At 41.4% G+C, this 19,208-nt stretch overlaps 1 protein-coding gene across 20 annotated transcripts in view; it reads left to right on the forward strand.

Moving 5' to 3' along the window:
- The window catches only part of mef2cb (myocyte enhancer factor 2cb), a 111,576-nt gene extending 94,519 nt beyond the window's left edge, over positions 1-17,057 (forward strand). For all 20 annotated transcript variants that reach the window (XM_042221230.1, XM_042221229.1, XM_042221234.1 and 17 more), the window contains 2 exons: positions 13,524-13,621; positions 16,818-17,057. The gene's annotated coding sequence lies outside the window, so the exon portion shown is untranslated. The remainder of the gene's footprint in view (positions 1-13,523; positions 13,622-16,817) is intronic.
- The last annotated feature ends 2,151 nt before the right edge of the window (positions 17,058-19,208 follow it).

Consider the following 19,208-nt stretch of genomic DNA (forward strand, 5'->3'; position numbering starts at 1 on the left):
AATACTAATGCAAAAAGGAGAGGAGAAAAAAACACAAGGTATACAATAACAGGCATAACAGCATAACTCAATGAAATCTAGAAAAAAAGCAGAAAATCTTACCTTGCATAAATTTCCTAACAATATAGTTTCGATTGGGGTTGTCTTAGAGGATTGTTTGTGGTTTAAACAATACTGCTAAAAGCTCATTATCAAAGGATATGTAGCTCTGTTAAACACATTGACGTATCAGCCCTCTGTTAACCTTCCTGCTGGACTCTTGGCATCCTTTAAGTCTTTCTGAGACACATTTAATTTGACTTTTTGTATCGATTTGCGCTTTTCATTATTATCATGAAGTAATTGTGATGCCCTCGTGTCCGCTACCTTTAAAAGCAACTAGGCCTTCATTTATTGCTGCTGGGGTTTTTTTTGTCTAAACACAAATGTACTGTGCTTACCTGTCTCTGTGTTGTTAAAATGGAGTGTGATTGAGAGTTTGTGCTCAAATGCACAAGCTGTGCTGTGTTCTCAAGGCGCTTTTTTAGTGTCTTTATTATGTTTATGCATGCAAAGTGTAAACGTGCACCTGTGTATGTTTTTTTGTTTTTTTTTCATACAGCTATTAGGTGAATAAAAGCAAAGTGGATATTTTGTGTTGCAAAGTGTAAAAAGGCTTATTGCAGAGAAAGGGATTTGCATTTGTCAGTCGGGCTTGCACTGATGTATGCTCCTGCCCCACAAATGTCACATCCCATAACCCAGAAAAATTACACTAGTCCCACCTAATTACGCATATTCATGATGCTGTTTTGCATAGTGCTGGTAGCATACTTCTGTTACAAGCCACAGAGCTGAGGGGATGTGGCTGAGTGAAAAGGCTTTCAATCCACTGATTCAGCGTGTCTTCGCCACAAGCATCAGCTTGATAACAGTACCTCCATGCCATTTTTTTATTATCTCAGACCATTATGGAAAGAGAGCTTTCTCTTATTTCTTGCAGTCAGTCATGCTGCCACTGCCTGCAGCATGTTCAACCCCGGTGGGAATTTTTAATAAAGAAATTAGCTTTGTCCTAGTTTATGAAGGTCATTTTGAAAATAGACCAGATTCAACAAATGATTTTTTGAAATACTTTATCATTTATAACCCATCTCGTCTCTGTTTTGCTTTCTCTGCTTCTTTATCCGTCTTATTCTCCTCCTGTAGTAAATGTGGTTCTGTTGGTCATTGGTAATGAATATGTAAATCAAAAGGAGACTAAGGCTAGCAACTGGGAGCAGCTGAAGTTATGACTGAAAAGATGGGAAAGTGGATGAGTCGTAGTGGCGGGCTCAGTGGTGTATTCTAGCACTTGCAGAACAGAAGTAATCAGACTTGGCCCAGCTATAATGAAGGAGAGAGTCTAGGCTGTGCCACCGCTTGAGTAAACAGCGATTGTTTCAGTCCAGGATTCCAAACATGGGCAACAGTGGTACTATTGTCCAGTCGGCTCTAATTAAGAAGTGAACCAAAGATGGGGGAGAGGGAAATGGGAATGAGAGGTGGGTAAAAAAGGGGCAAGAGGGGGAAAAGGGGTGGTGGGGGTGTTGAGAAGAGAGCAGGAGCAGGTGGGAACCTGGCAGTAACAGAAGCTGGGACGGGCGGGGGAAGTGAAGAAAAAGAGAGGTATGGAGGAAGGTAGTGAGAGGTCCTTCTCTGATCCTCGTTTTTTTTTTTCACACTATCATTGTGTCTTTTTTCTCACCATCTCCCTCTTGTTTCCATATCCTCCTCTCTTCCAACACACCTCTCTACCCCGTCTTTCCCTCTCAGCCTTTCATCGATACTTCCATCCTTCATCATTCTAAAAGTCATCTACTCTATTCCTTCCACCTGCCCTTTGTTCCTTTTTTTTTTTTTTTTTTGCATTTGGGATGGTGAGGGATGTTTTGCCTGTCATACCACCTTTGTATCACCTTTCCCATCCAGTGCCGGAGAGAGAGAGAGAGAGGGGGGGGGGGAGGGGGGGGGAGGGGGCAGAGAGAAGAGGAGGGAGAAAAAGAAAAAGAGGAGCGGGAGTGGGGGGAGGTGGATGAGAGGAGCAGGAGAGAGTAAAAGAGGCAGGACCGAGACAAAAAGAAAAGATCACACTGCTTCCTGGCTTAATGAACATGGGCAAAGGATGATCACAATAGAATACATTATGCTCTTGTTAGCAGAGGCAATCAATTAGCAGAGAGCACACACCACTGGCACACCATCTTTCCTGCCTGGGCACTGGCTCATTCAAAGCCCAAACGAGTGACTGAAGGGACCCCCTCGAATCTCTGTTTTTCCCACCCTCAATGCCCAGTGGCCACAAAAGATCTTCTTTGATACATCAATGTGAAAGGGGACAGTTTTGAATTTGCATGTCCACCACATTCACGCCACATGGGTTGAATTATTACTCAGGTTTTACTGCAGTCAAAGGTCACATGTGTGTGTGACTGAATAAACAGAAACAAAAGCATTCATTAAATTGGAATTAGAAAACAAGTTCCCAAACCCCATTTAGTCCCATTTATCTAAACTAATAAAAACAATACGAAGTTTATTAGACATTTGAAAGCTGTCCACTGACGACACACTCTACCCACTAAAGCTTAGCTTGAGAAGATGGGAATCAGACATGACAACGTATCCGTGAGTGACACTGACAATTGCATATGAAATTGTCAGTCAAGTTTCCATCAGCAGTTCATACAGTGGTTGGATGAAATTCCTTCATCCTCTTACCCCCATGTTTTCTTCTTCTTTTTTGTGTCATCTAGAGGAATAGCTCCAGATAATGGCAGCAATCTTTATTGTGAAAAAGGCAAGGAGTAGTTCTGCCTTAACACAGGCACAAATCACAACTGTCTGGCTGAGGATCTGTAGAAGTGTCTATGATGAGTAGAATAGACTGCTTTCACCGAGGAACTTTGCTGTGATTCGAGGTAGAGGCTGGAGATAGAGGAAACAAAAGGAAATGAAGGAACATGAGAGAGAGGAAAAATTGTATTAAGAGTGAGGATTCAGGACTTGTTTTTTTTTTTTTCCCCTGAAGAAAGAGCTCACTGAGAGAAAAATGGCCACGGGTTTGGGTTCAGCGAATCAGCTTTTCCTGTTTTTGTCAGGGCATTCACACTTTTCAATATGGCCATCTAGAGATTGCGCCCGTGTGTGTGTGTGTATTTCAGTCACCTTTCCCATTATGGCATGGGGCATAATACACTCTAACACTGAATACAATTTCTTAAACAAACGGTGTACAAATGTCCTTCAGAATGAACTTTGATGCTTGACATGATTTTAAATTTTCTCATTTAAAAGGATTAATGTCTCAAAGGTCAAATTAGCGAAAATACAGAACAATCCTTCAGTTTTCTTGGAAAATTAATTTTTCTAGTTTTACCACAAAAAAGCATTTGTTTTCTAATGATGTTGCAATATATTTAATTCACAACGCACAGCAGATTCAAAGACTATAAACTATGAACGTTATGGGCTTTACTACAAAGCTGTTAAGTAAGTAAAGTCTATACTTATTTCATACTTACATACAATGTTCCCTCTAATTTTTCATGTGTCTCAGCGAACACACAAACTCCCTGAGCGGTCCTTTGGACCACTGTGAGCAACAGCAGACGTGTGCACTGTGGTCACGCCAGCATCGAATCCATCCAAGTTACATGGTTTATTAAAATAATCAAATTACAGCATTTACATTTATGTTAGACTACTTTTAATTAACTGCTTTAGCCCACTTACAATGAAAATTTAAAAAAAAAATCTTGTTCATGACCTGTGTAGTATGTTAACACTATTGGAAGTAAAAATAAAAAAAAATATATATTTCTTTTATATATTTATATAAAGCTCTGACTTGTATTATGAGTCTGTGGTCTGGGAGAGAGTCCTGTAGCTGTCTGTCTGCAAAATACAGTATACAATGACCAATGTTGGGAAATGTAATTACATAGTTACTTTTTCAAAAAAGTAACTGAGTTTTGCAAACAACAAAGTTTTTTGCAGCTGTTTACCTAAAAATGCAGCTAAGGCATAAGTATTTACAGAACAATCAGTTGTTCTGCATCAAAGTTGATGACACACAAATTATTTGTGCCACTCCAAAAAAAAATTTCTGTCCACTATGACATAAAGGAGAACAACACCCTGATACCTGCAGGCCTGACAACAAGAGATGTATCACTGCTGTAACACCTGTAACATTCAGCAGTCGCCTCATTGTTCTGACACACACAACAAAACTATCGACTACACTACACAAGATTTGCGCTAAACATCGCAAATCTCTCACATCTCAAAACACCGCTGTCACTCCTAAAACTTCCCTCTTCCTAAACAACTAAATGCCATGTTGCCATATCATTTTTTGATTGGTGACATGGTACATTTTTCGACCAATAGGAAAGGGTGGGGTTTTTTGGTTTCGTCTTTGCTCACAGGTGGAGAGTGCTTTCGAACGTTTTCCTTATAAAACGCAGTTTTTACCCTTTCTTCCCGCAGTAAATATAAACAACGATAGTATTCAGAAAGAAAACCAAACATTGCTAATATTTTTATCATAACTCTGGTTTTACGTGGCCTATCAACGCAATTTAAAAACTGGTATAAAGTCCATGCTTTTTCCGTCAATTGTTCCGTCTGTCCTGCTCACATCTCCAATGGTTGTACACGTTGTCATTGACGTGGCTTCACTCCACATCAGCCACGCCGCTTTGCTAGCTAAGGGCACTGCCATAGCCTGTCAACGACGTTGATTAGCTGCGTATATACGAATGTGAATCGCATTACTGGCTGGACTATGGAATAAGGTGGCATCGTTCTAATCCCATACGGGAGCAGCCAGTCACTTACTGACTCACACAGCAAAACAGAATTGTTAAAGTATTAATTTTAATTTAATTTCAATTCAGGTTAGATTTTTTTTGTGCACAACACAGATTTTCTGTGCGCAGAGCAGTGCGCAATTGCGCACGTGCGCAGCTTGGAGGGAACATTGCATACATACATATATACATACTTATAAGTCTGTTTTTAATTAATTAATTATTTAAAAAGACATACAAGACATACTCATCTCTTATCACTTAAGTCCACTTCAGACTCATATGGTGGAAAAATGAATGAGTAACATGAAAAATTACATTTCTTTCCATACAAGTAGGAGAACTTAATTTGGCAGATTTCTGAAAGTCCATGCCTACATAGGTCAACAGAAAGGCAGCACAGCTGGTACCTATGGTACTGGCATATTGCATATCAGCTTGGTTCTGAAGCGTTACTAAAGTGTTGCTCATGTTTGTGCCACAGCATAACTTACTGGAACGAAGTTAACTGAATCAGCCAATCAAGGAGACTGTGTGCTTGTTACTGCGTTATTAGTGGCCAATCACAGGAGCCAGTTCCACCCCCAAAACGGTCAAAAAGCAGGTCGATTTGCAGCAGCAGAATTTCACTTTGAAGGCAGAGTCACCAGCCATGTTGTGTATGCTAAGAAACTCGTGCATGCATGCGTCAGTGAATACCTGTGTGTGTGTGTGAACTGCTATTACTGGCTATTCAGTATGTTTTATTGAGCTTGCTATGAGAGAAATTTGACACCACCCTTAATGGAGCTTAAGTCAACACCACAATTAGTCCAGATCGTATCCTTTCTCAATAGAATATGCAAATAATTATTAATTAACTCATTCACTGCCATTGACGTCTATAGCCGTCAATTGCAGTGCATGAGTCAATGGGTTTAACTCATTCACTGCCAATGGCTGGCAGTGAATGAGTTAATTATGATATCTTTGGTTTTTGTCTGTTTGCTTGTGTTTATATTTCTTGTCTTCTGAGTTTTTGGAAACACTGTAGTGTTGTATTTTGACATTTCATACTGTATGTGTGCTATGGAAGATGATTGAATCACCTGGAATATTCAAATGTGTGTAATGTATTCATTGTTTAAAGCTTCAGTGGGTATTTTGTTCCTCCTGCACTTGAAAAGGTGAAATGTTCACCAGTGCTGCTGAGCTGTTCACTTGCAAAGAAAGAGATGGAAAGAGGTTGCCTTTGCTGTCATTTGAAAACACACAAAAGACGAAACATAAAAAAATAACACGGCTTGTATCTTCTTTCCTAAAGCCTCAATTCAAATTACTTTATACATTTTAAGAGCTTCTCTTTACCTTATATATACCTCTGCCTTGGTTTCATTGCCAGCTCTTTTTATCTATTTCTCCTCCTTGATCATATCCTGTACTCTCTCATTGTGGGTTCCTGTGTACAGGTCATCATGCTGCTGACATTTGTGTCCAAGCAGGGCCTAGTGGTATGGCCTTTACCACCCCTCGCTGGGTCTCCCTTCACCATCAGCACCCCCTACTGTGATTCTTAACCCACCAAGTCCTCTTCATCTGCGTGCACATCAATGAGTGTGTGTGTTTTCTTGTGTGTGTTGGTGTGCTTTGGGACCATCCTCTGTGTACAGTGTCTGTGTGTTTAAGCCATGTCCAGATCAGCCACGTTCATGCTTGCCTTTAGCCTGTGAGCACAGTAGGGAACATGGTATGGAGCAAGCTTCTTTCTCTGCTGGATACAGGGTGAGCAAATACAGTTGCTGTGGGCTGGCGGAGGTACTGGAGTATGTTACAGTGGATAGCTCACTATGATGTGATAAGCTCAACTCACAAGGTCTTTTCTGTGACAGTAACTTGAAAATATGTCTAAATATGTCTTTCTTATTAAAGAAATATCTAAAAATTCAATTATCAAAGGGAAAAACTGCTTCTCCTTTTTTTTTTTTTTTTAAATATATATACGTAGATTTCTTGGAATTTTTTTCTCCCTGACTTTCTGGAATGAAGAATTTTGGAAGAGCTGATGTGTTTTAAAAAAGAAAGTGCAAAGCCTCATTGTTCTGCTTCTCAAACACACACACACACACACACACACACACACACACACACAGGCATACTCACCGTCCCTGCAGTCATGGGAATGGAGAATACCGAGGTTCAAGGTCATTTCAAGTATTCTGCACCCCGGGGCTCTCCATTGTCAGTGCACCACATCCTTTTGCTCACGCATCCACTCGGATTCACATACGAGACATTGTATGCAGGGATTCATTCTACACACAGCTATTCAAAAATGCACAAACATCTGAGGGAGGAAAGTGTCTGTCAGGTGTGAACATGACACTTTGTAAGTCCATTCACATATACAAGCAGCTGCATGTGTGACTCTCTGGTGAAGGCACAATTATCCACGTTTGCTTCTGTAGCAGAAAAGAATAAAATAGTATCGTTAGCTGACAACTGCTAGTTTTTGGCATCATTTAACTGTTGGAATAATCATTGTTTGGGATCATCAGATTATATATTTTTTGGTTTTCTATTAAGTAAAGGAGTCGTACTGCTTGGAAATGATAGAGGCATTTTTTTTTAGAATCAAACTGAAGGTAAGGAAAAGAGAGAGAGAGCAGCAGTGGGTGTGATTAGCTCCTTTGTTGGAGGTCTGTTGAGCTTCATTGGTTCCAGAGAATAGGTTCCTAATGAACCCAGCCAAGCTTGGACCAAACTTTGTGCTGAAGACAAACTAAGTTATGGTGGTCTGGCAGAGCGCTGGGGGTGAGCCGACTGATATACAACGTCTGGACATATGGTTCCCCCCCCCCCCCCTTAAGTGCCTCTCCCAACCACTTTCCCATGTCCTGGCTTCTGTGCATGACTGTCCTTTTGTGTGTGTGCACACAGAGTTGGACGTAGCGTGAGGAAGAATATTTATAGTGTGCATTTTTGTATTTCATTGGTAACTCATCAGAAAAGGGAAACAGGAGAGAAGAAACAGAGGGATTCAGGGGCACGGGTGTGTGTGTGTGTGTGTGTGTGTGTGTGTGAGACGGGGGTGCTGGAGAGAGAGGCTGGTTGATGCTTACTGAAAGCGACAGAGGAGAGAGGGCTGCAGGCTTTGTCTTTCCAGCTGACCCCAATACAGAATCCTTTCTGACACGTCCTACAAGACATGGAGTAACTGAGTAAATCAGGCCAACCTGGCTTTTGTGTAGCAGCAGCTACACCATAACAGATGTGCGTTTATCCATGCATGTGTAGGAACATGTAAGAAGGAGGTGCAGGTGAGCCTCGTGGTGGTTTGAGCCTAATTGTTTGGGTCAGGGTGGGAGTGTGGGGACGGATGTCTTCCGTGTCCCACCAACCAGGCTCTCGGTAACTGAGCCGGCGAGGGGGAGAATGGGCCCACTACAGGGCCACACAGCAGGCTCAAACAACACTTATTCTACTGGCCAAACTGTCAGCCAGAACAACTTCATTGTGCCCAAAATTGGAGTTGAAGGCAAGGCAAAGACTAGAGATGGGAGGGGGGGAGGCTTGGGAAGGTGGTGAGAAAGAAGAGGAGGATGCAAAGAGAGAGAAAGCGTGCAAGAGAGAGAGAGAGAGAGAGAGAGAGAAGAGTGAGGGGGTCTGTGGGAAACGGGGGACTGGAAAAGGGGGAGTCCCAGAGAAAGTGCAGTCTTCGGGATGAATAAGGTCAGACGGTGTGAGTTCATTTCAGTAGGAAGAATTCTCATAGATCCTCCATGAGGGGCAGACGGCCAGAAGCAAGGCTTGAATGGAAATTTATTAAAATGTATTCTGGGAGAAGGGGAGGAACTACACTATTTTTGTATTGCAGTGTTTGTTTTGTCACCACATATAATCATGCTGTTCAGCCACAAAAAACACAGTTTTTAGACAACAGCACAACAGCTGATGGAGGTGCACGTTTAACAAATTCTGGTCATTATTATTCTCTTGTAGTCAAATTGTGCACATCCACTTCCCCATTAACTCATATTAGATCACATACTTGAGAAATTTCTCAAGCATATATAATACATAACAGGGCCACACACACACACACATATATATATATATATATACACACACAGGTAACCCATTAGCATTAGACACTTCCCTACAGACTTTTCCTGTCTTGCACCCGCACGTGCGCGGGATGCAAGGCAGCACAGCAGCAAGCTTTGAACTGTGATTTAAACACAGTACATCAGAAAGCCCCTTTAGACTGACACTAAACCTGTTTAAATCAGTACAACACTAGCTTGCGTCACAATTCTCATCTTTTGTCTCACCTCTCCTCTCCTGCTGGTGATTTCAGGTAACGGCTATAAAAGGGTGAAGAAGTTTACTTAGTCACACTGAGTTTAGGGAGATGAGGAGAGTCTGTGATTCTGTGTGTGGGCAAAGGTGTGTGCGTGTGTGCACAAAATGAAGAAATGTACACACACGCATGCACAGATACACACACACACACATACACCCCTGTTTGATCCAGAGCTAGCCCTGCAGCTCCCAGAGACTCAACAAAAGACCTCCTCTATCCATTGTATGAGCTGTGTGTTTCCCAGGAGAGCTCGGGCTCAGTTAGAGAAGGGCCCCAGATCGCTTTCTCCTGACATGGATGTTTATTCGCTCTATGGTCCAGCAGAACACCCTCAAAAGGGCTGGCCTTCGCATTTTGACGTGCATGACACATAGTTTTTGAAAAGAAAAGAGTGGCTAGAGGGTGCGAGAAAGAAAAAGGGAGAGTGAGTGTCTTGACAGATGAGCAGACATATAAGACAGACAGACAGAGAACAGGCCTGTCTGTGAAAGTGTTCTCAGTGCACTCGTATGAAAAAGAATATTCAGCGCGTTCGCCGCCATCTTATTTGCTCCTTGTCTTTACACTAGTCAGCTTTCTTGTCAACCTTGTTCATGAATGTAGAGCTACCCGGTGGGTGGGTAGAGATTTCTTCCTGATCTTGACAAGCCCTCCCATCCCTAACTGCATACTAATTTCTTCCGAACTACTGAGCCAATGCAAAACAAATACAGTCTGCCAGGGCTTCTATTCAGCTTGGTCTTAGCAGGTTAGCAGATATTATTCTGTCTATTCTGGGTGTGTGATTAATGGGCTGCAAGTTGTATCTTTAGGACTCTCTCAGTGTGTGTTGAGTATAAAATCCTGAGCTAATGAAGGAAAGTGTACGAATAGCTTGAAAATGAATTCACAATTCCTCAAATATTTAATGCGACCAGTTAACGGTTACTTATTCTCACAATCGCAGGTTTTTAGCTGTCAGTGCATTTCACATTATATATTTAATGATCCTTCCTGCTACCATTTCACAGCTGTCTCTATCTCAGAGTTTTGAATGCTATCTGTCAGTGTTCTTCACTTTCCCTGACAGTATCTAAAGGTTTCCTTGAGAGGGAGAGTGCCTGCAGGGTTGACCATACATCTCAGTCGAGAGGCAGGAGTCGACCGCTGAAAACAAACACAGTATGGCGGATACCATCTAATCTACTGAGCGCCATTATCGTTTAAGATATCAGTATACATACCCACATGAACCCACCCTCTAAACCAGAAGCACTCTCTCCCTTTGCTCTCTTTGAGGTAAAAAAAAAAGAAAAAGAAGCTTGTGTGTTGAAACTGAGAGTGAATGTAAGCTATTGTTGTGGTGTAACCGGACTCTATAGCAGGTTGTTTGATCCTGTTTTGGGCCTGAAAAGCTTTTTTCTTACTTGAGCTGCCAGATCAGCTGAGAGGGTCAGACAACAGAGTCTATTTGTAAAGTCCTCAGTCTGTCCGCTTCTGGGTTTTGGGGCAGTTTTTTGTCCTTTTTTTCATCCTCACTTTGTCAGCTCAACTTCCTCATCAAGCTAGAGTCCAAAGTTTTAATTATAATGCAGAGGAGCATGCACTCATTCACATACTCTACTTAGACACAGATGTGTGCTTTTAGGTGCATGGTGCTGCTCTCAAAACTCCATTTATTCCTTTTTCTTTAAACTAGATCTTCCTGTGCCTCTCTCTCTCTACTGTGGAGACACTGGGATTATATTCCTCGCTTTGCACCTCTGGTGTGGCAGTGGCAGAAGGGAGAATGTTACTGGAAAGTGTTTAGATGACAAAAGCTTTCGCAAATTGTTTTGTTAAACCACAATACTTCCCGTGATACATCCAAGCTCTCGTTGTATTCCTGTTTACCCGACATCATTTCATTATTTACATTACATGCCTCTGTATTGTCGACTGTTTTGGGAGCTGACTTGCACTTCTATGCCTTTGTTACTGTTTTGACATTGCACTCTCAATTTATGATCTGTTTAGCGTTCAGCGTGGACAATGTGCATGCAAATATACTCATCCCATTATACTGTCTCTCTTTGTATGTCAGCTTTCTTGCCTAAGAGGTATAGATGTAGAGTTGGTTGGGGGGAAGGGTTTGATAGTGCTGTATGGTTTTTTGGATTTTTTTTTGGAAGGAGATTTGCGCGCACGCACACACACACACACACGCATCTGTGCCGCCAAACCCGTTTCAGACGTGAGAAACTGTACCTTAATTTGCATAAGAATAATTGACACTTCAAATTAGCCTTCCAATCAAAGAGGATTATTTTTTCAGCATATGTGCAGCTACTGAGCACTGCCATGGTGGAGAATATGAAAGGGAGGGCAAAGAGTGTAGGAACGGGAGGGGGCACGTCATAAAAGATTAACCCTTTCACTTCCTCATCTCAGACAGGAGGAGCTGGCGTGCCATTTTATTGCATATATAACTTGATATGCAGTTTAAAAAAGAAAAAAGACTTTTGCAGGAGGAAAAAATGATTTCTCCTATAAGTCAGAGGATACTGTAAGACTCTGGTAGGGCAAAATGGTGCATCTGATTGATAGGTATTTTACGTTTGAAAGCCTTAGGTGCACTGACTGTGTTATGTGCACGATAATACATCTATATTCACCTTGGTGGCACTGGGTACAGGCCAAGAGAGCGCGCGCTATTAGGCAGAGCATATGAGCGTGTGTGTATGTGTGTGTGTGTCATAGTGAATGTGTGCAGATTGAGGGTTTGCCCACATTAAACCATTAAAGCAAGTGCAATGTTGAATTATTGATAATGGCTAATGAAAAGGATCAGTTCAGGATGAACTACAGGCTTAACCACAACCCTGAGGCTAACACACACACACACACACACAAAGTACATGCATATACACCCATTCTCCAGGTGCAGCATTGATTTCAGCTTTTCTCCAACTGGAGTCAAATCGGTACCAATGTGTTTTTTTCACTGTTTATAGCTTACTCGTCATCATTCCATCATCTTTAAAGGCCCATAATGATCCATTCCAGTGAGGAGCAAAGGAGGCCACAGCAAAAAAAATAACTCCGGCTTTCTTCCAGGCCTCCGCGTTTGACAAGCAGAGAGCCTTTTTTAAGGTTGAGCCAGTTTTCAGGGAGAATAGGGACAGAATTCATTTTGGGGGAAGGGGTAGAGAATGGGGACTGAGGGTTTGGCGCCAGCCCCTCTGAAGCGCTCAGCATCCCCCCGCTTATGGGATGGCGGATGTGTCTGGGTGTATCCATGACAACCTCACTGCATGCAGGGATATACCACGGCAATATAGCCAAGGAAAGTTAAGAGAGTAGATGTGTGTGTGTGTGTGTGTGTCTGTGTGTACGTGTCGGTGCAGATCCATTCAGGTCCACATACTGTATCTCAGAGAAAGTATTCTCTCAGTTAGACTGGGAAGCTGCTGAAGTCTCAGTTTGCTGATAGACATATATCTTTAGCCTTTGACTCAGAAGCTAAACATAAATAGATGTGCTCTTTTGTAAGCCAGTTTTTTACTTTGACACAGTTGTAAGTGAAAGCGTCTTCTTGCTAATGGTTCAGCATTTCCTCCTATGTGCTGTGTGTTTTATGCTTTCGCAGATACAGACAGGTGCACCCTCATGTGCACTCAGGTCGCTGCCTAACAAACATTAAAACACAGACTAACACATTCTCAGACACAAAGTCACACAATCACTCTCATGAGTCTTGCATAGCTCAAGCTGTGTTATAATAATCCCATCTGGGATGGCCTGGATTCTCACTCAGAAAGTACCTCATAAAGTAGCACATATATGTGTTTCAGTGTGTGTGTGTGTGTGTGTGTGAGAGAGAGAGAGAGAGAGAGAGAGACAGCACAAGGGAGACAGTGCACAAGAGTGAGACAGAGGAAGATGCTTTCTGTGACATGGAATATATACTGCTTTATATTTTAAATTCACCTTTCTGTCCATACTCAAGCACAAATGCACACAAGCACACACTCACAGATGTAGAGTCAAACTCAGATCCTGCGGGAGTGTATTTTTAACCCCAACTGCCTGTGCTTTTGCTGAGGGGTTAAAGGGCCGAATGGAGAATCAAGTAAATAATTCACAATAGCTGAAACTCTTTCGATGTAACCTCAGAATGAACGGGGGAGGGATACCAAAGAGACTTAGTTATGTAGTGGCACAATATAGTCTTGCAAAATCCTGCTTTGACTTAACGGTAAAAAGAAACAAGTAGGTCAATAAGTGGAAAGGCCCCTCACCTTCTGATTAAGTCTAGTTACATGGAACAACTGTGAAATGTCTTCATATATACAGCGCTAAACAATATACCTGTCCTGTTATTTCAGGTTTGATGGACCAGAAGTCCATCATGATCCACAAACATCTGGAATAATGACCGGAGTCTCCGACTAAGGACATGGAATACATTCTGCTGATCTCAGAGGTAACCGAACTCGCTCCATTGTTACATGGCCTGCTCTGTGCATCCTTTTTCTCAGAACATTTGATATGGAGGTGTCTGTAAGACACTTTTGAGTGACATTGCCTCTGTCAAATGGCTGATTGAAGGAGACACAGAGAGAAATGCTGTGCTAATGAAATCATCTGACCCACATCCTTTCGTGCTATCCATTTCTCCAAAGATACAGAAAGGGCATTTATACAGGTAAACCATGACTGGTCCCTGAAGTGAAAGAGGGGGTTTTTCAGAAGGAAGAGGAGCATCCATTATTTACTATACTGAGGTTGCTAGACACTTAAGAGATAATGCAGTGCTTCAAGCATACAAAACATAGAGCCTCCTTGGTGCTGGTGAGGCCATTGTTGTGTGTTTTGAACATGTCTGTTTCCATCCATACTGACAGATGAAAAAGAATGTGTCTCCCAAAGGTTCAGAAGCTTGGACAGAGATAGACAGAGAACGGAGGAGAGGCAGGCAATGGGATGGTGGAGAGATGTGTTTGTGTGTGTGTTACATCTCTGTGGATGTTCGTTTTTGTGTCTGTGCATCTGTATGTCTGTTTATTACCCCCAGTTTGTTTTTCGGTATCTGCTCATGCACTTATATGTTGAAAAACATATCCAGTCATAGACTGCATAATGCAAAATAAACAGTCTTATTTAGTGCATGTGCCTGTCTATACATACATCATGTTCCTGCTGACTTTGTATAAATGTTCTCTTCCAGTTCTAATAGACTTCAGTCAGGTCTTATTCTCTATAGATTAGCAGCATCACTTTCTCCCTCCTGGAGACTGGAAGCATCTGACTGTTGTCTACTGGGAGTAGTTAGCAGAAGGAGACTAAGGCATAAAACTCCTCCTACAACTTGGGCAACACCAGATACTACTTTCTGCCTTTGTCAATTTCCTGGGGGACACTTTGACATGAAATCCTTTTTATTTTTTTGTGGATGAGGAGAGAGCACTCCCCAAAATTCCAGTGTTTTTCTGCATAAATGCGCATTGTGATGGAGAGCACGACAACTATACATGTTTACAGATCCGCTCAGGGAAATTCCAAGTCACCGAACAATATCCGTAAACTAAAATATAGATGTGTGCATGTGTGTGTATTTTATAACATAAATGATGAAAATAGTGACAAGGGGACCTATTATGCTCATATTTCAATGCTTATGCTATTATGCTCATATTTGGAATCTACTAGTGTTTATGGCTAAAACATATTGGTTCAGTCCCTGAATTCAACCCCTGTATAATAAAAAAGAAAAAAATGTTTTTAACTCCTCTCCCTTTAAGGCCAACCTCCTTTTAAATAAACTGTCTTCTGATTGGCTACTCCTCACAAGCAGAAAGCAGGCCAGGCTGCTGTGCTAACAGCCAAAGATGTTGGACTGAGGTGACCGCATTAAGGATGATATCACTGTCTTTGACATCATATAGATCCAAGACTGCAACAAAACTTGCACTTTCACTGTTTGAGACTTTGGCCATCAACCAGTATCATAAAGCTAAAAATGGGAAGATCATATTTCACAACTCTTGGGTCTGCTTTCTCAAAATGTCTCTCTCTGAATTTTACAGTCAATGAAATCTTACGACAACCAAGAAAACGAAGGCTAAAACTATTAAAAATGCCCTAGTTCGTAAAAGATGCAAAACTCTCTTTGGGACATTTGAAATAATAAAGTTATAAGAACATATTACAATATTTTACCCTTTAAGTATTCATCTTGAAGCACGAGTTTTCACAGTGTGCTTCATCTCAGTCTTTCTGTTTTTTCTTGAAATATTTTACACTTTGGTTGAAAGTTTTTGAAAGAGGCAAATACAGCGGATCATCCTTATAGGCATAAAACTGCAGTGTCAGCAGAGGACATCAGGAGGATGCATAGAAAGGCACATGTAGTTTTGACTGCGATCAGCTGCCACAAACAGACAGGCAGGCAGTGTTTGCCCTTGAGGAGTTGTGAACAGACAGGGTGGTGTGTTTGAGTTGTCTGAATCCACCTCCCTTCATCTTTTGGAGTCAGGCTGAGTTGGACTGCTGATGGCCCAGGGACCCCATGCCAGCCCTGAACTATTTTGTACTGTCAGCCAAACATCAGACAAACTTGTTCAAGGAAACATGTCTGGCCAAAACACTACATCCATAAATTCTTGTTTTCTCTGAAAAAAAACTTTGGGGAGTTACTGATTTATTGCAGCTTGTAAAGGTGTAGTGCACTCTTAAAGCTATTTCAAGTGGTCAGTTAAATCAGCAAACAGCAGTCACAGGTTCATAAAATGACATGCTTTGTTGTCTTTGTAGTCTGATGCAGCTGACGAGACACTCAGCCACCCTTACTGTCTCAAATGACCCCAGCTGTTCTGTACAGCCTATACATTTGTATTGGGCCCCTTAATACCTTCCATGCTTGTCAACGAGCTCTATAGTTTCGAGGAAATTTAATACCATAATGTCTTTTTGGAGGAAGGGAGTGTCGGGTATGGCAGGAGTAATGGAGGAAAGGCTGGAAATGCAGGTAACCCAGGTTAGGCTGAGGGTACAGGGATCCGGTAAGGCGTTCCCCAGACCTTAGAGTCTTCTAGGCTTCTCTATTAGAGAATAATAAGCAGCTGTAACCCTGAGACACTCCCAGGCCTGTGTCCTCAGCTACAAAAACCTCCACTGGGCTTCTTATCAGGTTCTAAGGATATCATGTAAGACAATACATGTGAGAAGTGCAGGGAGAACAATAGGAGGAAAGTGCAGTGTGATATGAGGGGGACTAATGTCAGCGGATATTGCTGAGGCCTTTGTCGCCTTCAAGTACACTGGGAACTCGCAGCTCACTGAGCTCCTTTCATTCAAGGCTCATGCTCTGGGATGTGATGAAACTCTACAACAAATGCCGTCCCTCACGCTTGATGGCAAACTGTAAACACGGAGGTTATGTGTTTGTTGTGTATGAAGCATAACTCACTCTTTCCCCAATCTTGGTGGAAAAATTGTGTTTACTGAAAGCTAAAGAGTATTTCCTAAACGTTGTGTGCTGTACATTTGTTTCCACGCAGCATCAATATTTTTCTTTAAAACTGTAATTAATAAACTCCTGTGATAAAATCGAACACTGTTGTAATGATAAACTCATATTTCTCTTCTATTTCTTTTTCTTTGTATTTCTCTTTTTTTAGGTAAATAAGTTATCCTGATTAAGAAGAACGGAGCCAAACTTACCACAGCCTGAAAATAGTACTTACTGTGCCTTTGTTCTGATGGGTATCATATTTTCTTTTCTTTTTTTTAATGGAAAAACACTTCTTAAAATAAGATGAAAATATTCTACACATTAAAACATGTATTTATTTCATGTCAGTGATTGAATTTAACAAGTATATTTTCTGACAGCTAAATAAAGACTTTTTCCCCCATAAGTGATGTTTTAAGTGTGAGTTATTTCTTCCTTTCTGTTCAGTGCTGTGGCACTCCAGGTAAAGAACAATGTGCTTGACATAATTGGGTCCTATGTGGTTATGAAAAGAGCATGCACACTGATAAAAGCTGGCAGTGTGATCAAAGCACTATGTGTCCTGATCAAATCACACACCTGACACAGTTGTAGTTTTTCCAGACAAACTTACGAAATGTAGAGGAAAGAAATTTCAGTCGGCGCCAAGAAGCCTTCCTCTTGAAAATCTCTGTCATCCAACACTGTGAACCATTTTGACACGCTGCTCCTTGTCTGTCAAATCAAGCGTAAGTGCATGTGCAATAATTAAGAATTACAATAATTATTATTTTTGTCTATATCTCCTTTGGGGGGGGGGGGGGGGATGTACAGTCTGACTTCTGTTTGTGCTGTCAAGGTGTCTATATAATTATATCCACACGCTAAATTACAAAGACAAATTAGGATCACAATGTCTTACAAATTGTTTGGTATAGAAACAATTTGGTTTTATCTTTTATTACTCAGTTTTTATGTCCTTCCTGTTGCACAACTACCAGTATACAGCACACCAGGCTACGAACCAATAACATCATAACACTTCATGAGGTAAGTAGAAAGCTAATGTTTGACACTGGAAAATGCAAACTGGACATGTAAAGGACACACACATACAGACAAACTCATACTGACGTCCTGCGTTTTCCCACAGTATCCAAACACCAGCGTCTGGTGAAGTACCTTTTAAAAATACCACTAAGTGTAAAAACCGACTTTATTTTTCATTTCTGTGCAGCTCTCTAGTCTATTAAGTTGTCATTTTAAGGGCTTTCCTTGCTTTCCAGTTAGCAACATCAATTGAAACTGCTGTAAACTGTAATTGATTAAGTGATGGCTCGAGCTCACTTGTAGCATTTGTGTAAAAAAAATAATATGACATAGAAACCTGCGTATATTCCTCGATTATTCTATTTTAGCGTTGTCTAGATCTTAACTAGTTTAATATTCGGTTTCATTTATAGTTTTAAGGGCCTCTAGTTAAAACACAGCACAGCACAAAACACCAAATTAACCACAATTCAATGTCAAAATATTCCAGTAGTCTTTCTTTCTTATAGAAAGAATAAAATTGAGTAAATTTGAGGCTTAAATGTTCTCCGCCTGAATACATGCCTCTATAACCCTCAAAGATATCAACTGTACAACAACTGCCAAACTCGCTTTCAAGTATCAGCAATATAACTGCAATGCACTGCAGTACAAAAGGATGTTACACCAAAAGATAGAAGTCACAAGCGTAATTCCACCTCTTTGGAAATGTTTTTGTTTCAGAAGAAGGAGCATATAAAAACTGTGGTATGTAAACTTTCCCTTGAAAAGCCGCTGAATAAAATTCAGCTAACTCACAAGGGACATCACCCAGCAGGGGCCGTAAGTTAAACAACCTCAGAACAACTTTAATTTTGTATATTTTTATCAAACAAGGCTAAAGGCCAGTGCAAAACCTTCTTTTTATAAAATAAATGGTAAATGGCCTGTATTTATATAGCGCTTTACTAGTCCCTAAGGACCCCAAAGCGCTTTACATATCCAGTCATCCACCCATTCACGCACACATTCACACACTGGTGATGGCAAGCTACATTGTAGCCACAGCCACCCTGGGGTGCACTGACAGAGGCGAGGCTGCCGGACACTGGCGCCACCAGGCCCTCTGACCACCACCAGTAGGCAACGGGTGAAGTGTCTTGCCCAAGGACACAACGACCGAGACTGTCCAAGCCGGGGCTCGAACCGGCAACCTTCCGATTACAAGGCGAACTCCTCTTGAGCCACGATCGCCCATGTTAAATTTGATGTTATTTAACGACTGAGAGGACACAGTTATGTTTGTAGCTGGATTCCTTATACACGCATTTGTAGGAGTGCAAAATTTGGAGAGGAGCTTATTTAAAGGAATCATGCAAACTTAATTTACAAAGATTTTCACAAGGAATCTACTGCAAAGTACATTGACTGCAATACTGAAAAAAACCCATCATATTTTGAGCCTGATTTGGGTCTGATATTTGCTGCCAGGAGTGGTAATTTTTGTCGAATGCCAAGGGAATATTTTAAGCACAAGATACTGACACAG

This window comes from Haplochromis burtoni, unplaced genomic scaffold (assembly GCF_018398535.1).
Source record: "Haplochromis burtoni strain Fernald_Lab_line unplaced genomic scaffold, NCSU_Asbu1 Contig_63, whole genome shotgun sequence".
NCBI lineage: Eukaryota > Metazoa > Chordata > Actinopteri > Cichliformes > Cichlidae > Haplochromis > Haplochromis burtoni.